Source organism: Phascolarctos cinereus, unplaced genomic scaffold (genome assembly GCF_003287225.1).
Source record: "Phascolarctos cinereus isolate Bilbo 61053 unplaced genomic scaffold, phaCin_HiC Scaffold_4;HRSCAF=312, whole genome shotgun sequence".
NCBI classification, from domain to species: domain Eukaryota; kingdom Metazoa; phylum Chordata; class Mammalia; order Diprotodontia; family Phascolarctidae; genus Phascolarctos; species Phascolarctos cinereus.
In genome coordinates this window covers 196267039-196275930 of record NW_027555847.1, presented here as the reverse complement: position 1 = coordinate 196275930, position 8892 = coordinate 196267039, and positions in this window count along the sequence as shown.

Below are 8892 nucleotides of genomic sequence, written 5' to 3'. Positions count from 1 at the left end.
AAATGTTCCCTTTTTCTTCAATTTACAACTAAGTCCCAAAGTTTACAATTCTCCAATTTCTAAGTGTTTTTAAAGAAATTACTTAAATTTCTACAAAATAAAGCCCTACCTTTTTTCATTTACCATTAAGTTAATAGAAATAAAATATATATTTTACCCTTCAACAATATTGAAATTTAGTTGTGATCCTTGGTCAGTAAAAGGAGACTTTCCCTTCTAGAAATTAATTTACCACTGCTAGAACCTATCTTCTTCCATGTCAAGGAGGAATGTGTGTGTGTGTGTGTGTGTGTGTATTTTAAACATTAGAGCACTGAGCTCAAAAGCTATTACACAATCCAGATCATGTTTCTGATTTTTCAGACAAGAAAAAACAACAACAAAAAAGTGTCATTTTCTGCTTTTGAAGGCTGCAGTCTGAGATAAGTAAAGAATGTCAAGGATAAAAAAGAAATGAAAGCCACTTGGATCCATTTCCATCCTTCAATACAGCCCCTTTGCTCCAACTACTGCTATAATAATCAAAACTAGAAAAAGAAAGTCTAGATTATACAGGTGATGTCTGTGGTTTGGCTTATCCCCCAGCTGTGGCCAGTAATCATTATGCCCTTCTTTGCCTTCCAAAGATACCATTTTAGTTGCTTTTTCTTATTTCCCTATCGACTTTGTATATAATTTACATGAGCTAATCCAAATGGAAACAATAGCAGGAAAATTAAAAGATAGTAGCATAGGACCAAATTCTACCACATTCCTTAGCTCTTAAGACAACCCAAAGAAGGAATGTGTTTTACTTTTCAACTGCTGAGCTTTGGATATGGAAGAGTTATTGGTTGTCCTTGATTCTTGAGGAGGACCATGATGTCAGGAAGGTGATGCCATGACTTGTAAATGGATTGGATTTAAATGAGGGAGTGCTGTGCAAAGTCACCAGCCTCACTTCCTCCTCCAAAGCTGCCTGGGTCCAGTGGCAAGATAGAGATCACAACAACTGGAGATGGCCCCCATATGGAAGAGATGACATTTCTAAATGACCATCTTAGTACGGTAGGTAGAACCTAACGGGAATCTACCACTCTGAATTGACAGCTGAAAGTTTCTGACTTTGCAAAACACATACTCCTATGCCATCAAAATGACAGAAAATTTGGAGAGAGAGGGAAAGAGAGGGGGAAATTGATATGGGGAGAGAGAAAATCAATAAATTTCACTAGTTCTACTGGGCTAAAAGCTTACCATTACCTAATTCTGTATCAACAAACATTTCCCACTTCCCTGTTCCCCTCCCAAAAAAAGGACATTTTAAGGGGAGCAAACATGGCTTAATGCTTTCACAAACATTAGCTTAGCAGTAGAAAGAGAACTGACCTGAAAGCCAAAAAGAAAGGCATTTGAGCCACAACTCTGACACATACTACTGCCTATATAAACCTGGACAAGACACTAAACTTCTATGTTCTCAGGCAGGAACTCTCTAACACTATAAATTTCAGAGAAGGTGCCAACATGCTTCAGTACAAAAAGTTCTTTCTCTCAAGAGTCCCTATATAGTCATTAACTTTATGGTTTTGTCCTCTCCAATTATGTGAATCTTCCTACTAAATAACTTTCCAAACAATTATTACCTAGTGGGAACATTTTTAAAATATCAATTTTGTTAGGATGACACCAGTCTATCTAACTATACTATATGTATGTATACATACATGTGTGTCATGTATATTCTTATGTGTGGTACATATACACGTGTGTTTCATGTTGTTAGGGTTTTTGTTTTTGGCGGGGGTTTTGCCCAAAGAAGTTTTGAATATAGATTCTTCTTATAAGAAATATTAATCTCCTCAGAAGATTCTTAGCTGTTTCCCAAGCTTTTCTTCTCTAGCTTTTTGAGGTTGGAAACATTTTTTCCTTCCTCTCATGAGAAGATCTAGTTAGTGAACCATTTTCTAGGCAGAAAATGGCTCTGCCAGGTCCCTTCTGACAGCATCCAGAGAGCAGAAACTCACAGGCATAGAGCCTTCACACGTAGTGCAAAGAAAATTATCCTCTCTGCCTTGCTCTGTTTTACCACTGTCACCCAGGAGTAACTGCCATCCTGCAACAATAGATGATTTCTCTAGAAAAACTTTCTTTTCATTGGTGCACAAAAAAATCCTGAAGATTATTAAATTAGAAATTGTTTTTAAAAATATTTACCAATTTTTCTCACAAAATACTCTTTAAAAAATTTTTTTTAAGATTTACTATTCACATAAAGCTAACAACAACCTGCAGGTTGAATGGTTCTGATTTTTTTCTACCTTTCTAGAAGCAGGGGGGTTGATTTAATGCCATCTTAATTAGACATCTTTATTTATAGCCTGAACAGAATAAGAAAAGCATTGGCATAATAAAGTGTTCCACACTGTAAGACTTTAGCCTTAATATGCAAAATAGGTTCAAAAAGGTAATACAAACACACTTAAAATTTTTTTCTAACTAACTTGCCTACCTTCATTAATTCCAGTCAGGATAAAAATATCTATCCACACTGAAAATGGGTCAGAGTAAAACCACTTTTTGTTCCTAGATTAAAGGAGCCCTTGAGAAAATTTTGCAGAAAGTTTCCTATTGCAATGACTCTTTACACATTGTTGCACACCTCCTATTCCAAATTGCTTTAATATCTCAATAATATAACATTAATATAATTGAACTATGCTGATGATGCAAATTTCCAGAATCTGTATAACATTGCCTGTCAACATGAAACTGAATAGTATATATGCATATGTGCTGCCTAGAAATTGGCAGTGGGTCATATAATGGAATGTAGAGGCTTGAGCTGATTAGCTTTGAGAAGGGAAAACATTTATCTTGCTTTCCAAATGATAAAATCAGGTGAGCTCCCTACAGAAGGATTGCCTAACACACACATCTATGATATCAGTTTTCCGTTGTTTTTCCATGTGGCATGTAACCCCATGCCCTTCATTAATACAACAGCTATAGTTTATGTATACATATTTTACATACATAATAAATATATGGGGCAGGGAAGTTTGTTTTCTTAAAAGTGTTTCAAATTTAATTGCTTTAAAATTTGACAAGATCAAGCAGGGAAAAAAGACTGTGTTGTGTGTCTGTGTTTTTCTTTTAGTGTATTTGATCACAATCTGGCTTTGGGGAAACAACCCACGAATACAAGCCAAGCATCAAATTACAAAGCTTTCTTTGCCTGATAGCTTTTCTGCACACATGTACATACAAACACACATAAACACACACACTCACACCCCCCAAAATTACAAATGACGAAGATAATGTTATGTTGATTTGTGCCTCACTGAAAACCATGTTGGTTTGTTATTTTTAGGTTGCAGTTTTTCCTTTTTTTCTAAGACTTTTATGAACAAGTTATTCGCTAATAGAAAGGGCTTAAGTATCTAACATTTCAATGAAGTTGAAGGGGTACTACTAAAAGCAATGAGATAAAGATGTTTGTTTGTTTGTTTGTTTGTTTAAGATCATTGGAGTCAGATATCGAGAAATATTTCCAAAAGGTAAGAAAGGTAGGCTGTAGGATGCTATCAAAAGATATGTCTTGGCTTTAGTTAATACTACATTAAGTCAAGCAATCAATCACATGTAATAATATAGTCTGCATTACTAGAAAGGAAAGAGGCACGGTGGCATCCTATTTACAAAGCTGATGTAAAGGGGTGGGGGAAAAACTAACAGGAGTGTCAGGGGACAGATAGCCTTATCTCGATTTTTCTGTAGAGATGCCAGGGATGATTTGACACATATATCTGAATCTATGTGATACTGAACTTTGCTATAAAGGAATTCTACTGCTATCTAAAAGATTTAAGAAAAGAAGGGAAAAGAAAGAAAAAAGTTCTACAATACTACACTGAAATTAACTCAACTTGGTATATGGTTAGGTAATATTATGGAAGCAAAAGACACAAAAACTATGTACACCTAAAGAAGTCACAACAATCTGCGTATCATCTGGATAAAGTTTATCATTTCCTTAGTTATCTTCTAGGTAATATTGAGAAGAAGGGGATAGGGAAAGGAAGAGGACAAAAATCTCTTGTCTTCAAAACAATCTGTTTGTAACAAGTGACAGTAGGTTGTCTAATCTTTAAAAGAAAAAAAACTGGCTGGTGAAGAATTGTACTTCAATAGACTTTCTGTAAGTGAGGTAATATATCTTTTCTTCAGTGGAGAAAATAACCTTTAGCTGACATGATTCAGTAGCTGCTTTTACAAGCAGTATCCTCTATCTTCCTTCCCACACTTAAATGCCCACACCAGTGAACACCTTAAGGAAAAAAAAAACAAAAAACAAGACAGGGGACACCATTTGATGGGCATTTTAGTATTAGTAGAGCTACAGAATTTTAAACCTGAATGGCAGATTAAGTGGTCAGTTACTCTAACTCTCCCAATTTACAAGTGATGAAAGTAAGCCCGGAGAAGTGAAATTGACCTTGCCACCATCACACCCAACCTTCATGCTATTTGATCATTATTCACACTTCTTTTGCCTCTTTTAGCCACCATTGCAAAAAACACAAAAGTTCCCATATACACTAATTTTCATTAAGTAATATTGCTGTAAGCCAAAGGTCATAGGTTAGGATGGACAAAACCACTTATATTATAAGAAAGAAACTCAAGTACAAACACAATTTTGAAGGACCTGTGTCCTTCAAAGGACCTGTGTGTGGAAGGGGAAAAAATAATCTGATGTTTTATAATTTTTAGGGTATTTCTGCAATGCATATGCTTTTCATTGAGTTTCCTAGCTTTTGAAATCTTCATCTCTAAAGACATTGTAGATGTGTTCATTTCATTTTAATAATTAAATTAAGATTCATTTAAAATTTTTCTCTCTGATTTCCTCCCTCCACCGTCCCCTACCCCTACGCCACTCCAGTTAGGATGCTCCTCTCCAGTCATCTGAATGGCCCTTGTCATTCAGTATGGTGGATATCTAGCTTATTAACTTCCTAGCAAATCCTTCCTGTACAGGTAATTACATCCTGAAATCTACCCTCCTCTTTAGTAAAAAAAAAAAAAAAGTGTGCTCCAACACTTCGGTTCCATCCTACAAGGGGCCAAAGATTGAATCTAAAAGGAACTCCAAATTAAGTTGAAAGTACAAAGGCATTGCTAAAGGGAACTTGTGCAAGCCAGCAATGACAGATAACCTAGAAAATCTGTAGATTTTATCCTCTAGGGCTTGTCAAGTTGGTGCCGTTCATCATGTCTTAAGAGCAACTGAATTTTGTGAACATATAAAACTAATTTTGTGCATGCATGTGTGTGTGTGTGTGTGTGTGTGTGTGTGTGTGTGTGTGTGTGTGTGTGTGTATGGTATGCCTGGACCCAAGGTGTAACAGAGAGAAAGATCTGAGTTCACATCCCACATCTGACCCATCCTGAGCTCTGTAACTCGGGGCCAGTCTCTTAATTCTTCATTGCTCTCTAGGCAATTTTCTAGTGATTATAGATTTAGATTTGGAAGGAATTTTAGAGAAGGCCATCAAATCCAACCCCTTCATGTTATGGATAAGGAAACTGAGGTCCAGGGGAGTTGATTGATTTGCTCAAGGTCATATAGCTAGTAGTTATCTCAAGCTGAATTCAAACTCAGGTCTTTCTGACTCAAAATCCAGAGCACCATTGTACCATCTATAAATTGCAGAATTGATATTAATTTGCAAGGGTAGAGGGAGTTTCCTTACTGGGAATAGCCAACACTGATGAAATTACAGGCCTTTCCCAAATACATACACACACATACACACACACACACACACACACACACACACGTGTGTGTGTATATACATGAACACACACATATATGTATATACACACATACAAAATACATGTGTACGTACATAAGCACACGTGTATATGTATGTGTAAATGTGTTGTGTATGTATATACATACACATATACATCCAAATATATTTACCATAGTAGTACAAGAAAGAACTTCGAGCATGGATCCAATATCTTGTTGGGGATGGGGGAGAAATACTCTAACGTTTTATGATTTTCAGAAGAGTAGAGTGAGAAAAGTGATAGATCTGGAGCCAAAAGTAGTTTTAATCCCAGCTCTCCCACCTACTACTTACGTGTTATTGGGCAAGTCACTTCTCCCTGCACCTCAATTTCCTCATTTGTAAAATGAAGGCATTGAACTAGATAATCCCCAAGGTCTCTTTATGCTTTAAACTTATGATCCTATGAACACAATCCTATTATCCCATATATTGTGTGTACATATGTATAATGCATATATAAAAATATACTCATATATGTATACATAAACATATGTATGTGAAATCCAAAAATTTGAATTATGAAGGAAATCCTTTACAGTAGCCAACAAGCAGTTTCAAACCAGAGTTGACTGAGGTTTGGCATGTTTCTATCAAATGAATAAATCTTTTAACAATAGGAATATTTTGATGCTAAAATTTACCCAATATATAAATTTATATATTAAAAATCACCTGTGAGGGGAAAATAACGAAAAGCGATAAAGTAATCATGAGACTCATTAATGACAATATCCTGTTTGGCTCCTGATAATGAAAACAAAACAAAGCTAAATCAGTGATTATCAAAGGTTAGAGAGGTGGAAAACGAAGTGAAGATTTCCTAAAAGATGTATTCTGTGGGCAGTTTAACATTTTGCCAGAGGGCCCTGCATCTTGCCAAAGGTTGTGGGGATTAGACCTGTAATGACCACTTGCAGGATTAGTTTTGCCACCTAGGAAGATGAGTCTATTTACCTGATTTCCTCACTGAGGAAGAGGCAGCATTTATGAGAGTCATTTTCCAATCACAGCCTCCCCATTTATATTCTTCAGAAGCATAAGAGATCAAGCATGGTGTTATTATTATTGCACAGAAACAATTTCACTAAATTTAATCCATTCCTTTAGCTATGGGCTATTAACTGAATGTACAAAAAGACTAATAGGTTACATCCATTATATGAAGTATAGCTCTCTCACCAAAGCCAAACAAATGCTTCTTTAAAAAAAAAAAAAGGCAGTCAGTTTCTTCAAGGCTGCACAATGCATCAGTTCAAAGATGCTACTGGGAATTAATTTGCTGAGCACAGAACATGTGTGAAATGCAAAGAGGTTAGGAAGTCAATCCTAGGACCTTGATTTTTGTAAGCACTTGCATTTTAGTCACATTCATGGAATCCAGTTGCTTTTGCTTCAGTGACTTCAAAAGCTTTCCAAGGCATTATTCCAAGATACTTTGTTGGTTTCACTCTAGAATAGGAATGTTAGCTTGTTCAGTTATTTCCTGCTCCAAGTCTTATAAAGGGGAATGAGAGAAATGGGTCAATGGAAAAACAGATCATTGGAAAGTCATCCTTCTCTGTGCCATAGAGGAGAAAACTGGACAGTCCATAGAGGAAGCTTTGGGAATTAGAAAGAGGATAAGAAGATAGAATAGGTAAATTTGAATCCAGGCTCTGGCATTTACAACCTGTGTGATGTTGGGCAAGTCACATAACATCTCTAGGCTTTAATTTCCTCGTTCTGTAAAATAGGAGGGTTAGACTAGATTACCTCTAAGGTCTTTCCTAGATCTAAATCCTTTAATAAGTTATTTGACAGTACCACTGAGTCTTACTGTAGCTTTTCCAACTTTTGAACAGAATGGCAGCAAGCGGGTAACAGGCGAATGAATACAAAAGGATATCATTTTGGAGAAAAATGGATAATATAGGATACGTCACTCTGCCTCAAATACTTAACTTTGTGGTGCTGGTTGTAAGCTGATGATTCAATAGATTCAGTTTTAAAATTTCATCTTGGAACTCTGTGTACTTACTTCCTTTAAATGCTGCTAATGTTAATCCAAGCTGCACATACATATGTACATGCATGTGCATATTCATACAACAGAAATAATTAACTACTCTGCCCTTCCTCACCCCATCCCCACCACCCAAATATCAGACACTAGAAAACAGATTTCTCAGGCTGTTTGCCTATAAAAACAGAGAAATTTGAGTTTTTCATTTATCTAAATTGCATCTTCCTTTTCAAAGTCCCAAATTTCACCATCACAATAACTAGAATAACTACCAAAACACACAGAATACTTTCCTCATGTCATCAACTCAACTATAGTTAATTGTGTTAAGTATTTCTATTGCAAAAAAAAAAAACACTAGGAACCTGGAAACTCATATGTTTCCCACTATTTCATATAGAATGTTTGAATTAGAGATTAGCCTTTGTCTCATTGGCCAATCTCCAGTCTGGTTTTAAGGACCTAACTACTTTAAAGAGCCACTCTCAGGGAGTCAGTCTAGTTAAGTATTAAGTAAATAAGGGTCTGAGATTCAGAGAGCCAGGGTTTAATATATGGCTCTGCCATCAGATTCACTTTGTTCTTGTGGGCAAGCTCCAACAAGCATCTCTGCATCCCCATCTCTCAACATGGGCATAACATTACCTACCTCACAAAGGTGCTGTGAGGCTTAACTGAAAAGCTTACTGAAATGTGATTCCATTTAAATGGTGCCACACAGTGTCTGGAAGAAGTAATCTGAAGTGAGAGTCCCTTTTAAGAAATTTCAGGGGTCCAAGATATGCTGAGATACATCCATTCTTGATACTGCCAAATTCCAATGTGATGGCTTGGCTTACCCCTAATTTTAATGACCTCTGCAAAATTCATAATAACCTGAAGTCCCTCATGCCCAGAGAACACTGGGTCCTGAAAAATAATCTAACTAGTTAAAAAAATAGAAGTACTTCACTTTCAAGTCATGGGGGAGCAGTTTGGAGAGGGCTATATTTATTAAAATACAGATCAAGAATTAGATCTTCTAGGGGATGCATTTTACTGGAG